This window comes from Cyprinodon variegatus, unplaced genomic scaffold (genome assembly GCF_000732505.1).
Source record: "Cyprinodon variegatus isolate N-32 unplaced genomic scaffold, C_variegatus-1.0 Scaffold11, whole genome shotgun sequence".
In the NCBI taxonomy this organism is placed as follows: domain Eukaryota; kingdom Metazoa; phylum Chordata; class Actinopteri; order Cyprinodontiformes; family Cyprinodontidae; genus Cyprinodon; species Cyprinodon variegatus.
In genome coordinates, this window is record NW_015150464.1 from 867,924 (window position 1) to 868,530 (window position 607).

Below are 607 nucleotides of genomic sequence, written 5' to 3' on the forward strand. Positions count from 1 at the left end.
AAGCAGTTAAATGTCTTTATTTTCTGTACCCTTTTTACTTAATACTGACATTATAAAGTATTATAATATTGTTTAGCATATATATGCAGTCACAGGTTATTATCTGATCATTCCCATACTATGACTTTCTCTTCCATCACAGTGTTCATAATATCAGTGAGTGGATGGGTCAGACTGCTCTCAAGCTTATAGTTTTTTTAAAATTGCTATGACAGATTTTTCAATACTTTTAACAATTTTCCAAAACTCTTAACATAGTTAGCACTACCTCCGCATGTCTAAGCTATTCTATTAACATATTTCTTGTTGCTTTAACACATAATGCATACTTTTAACAAAAATTTCAAATGCTTAAAGGAAAATACCGGTTTTTAACACTTTTAGCCCATTTTCTGTAGTGTCAAGGATGAAATCGAATGATCCACACCAAAATTTTGACAATTGGTCCTGTCTCTGCTATTTGGCTCATGCAGAATCCCCCCCTGGCTGCTTCAGAATGGCTTCCATAATGCATGTTCGATAATGTCCTTAGAACAACCTTAAACGTTCTTTTTTTAAAATATGCTACTCACCGGGTCGTCAGCGCTGTTCAATGACGTTCCAAAAA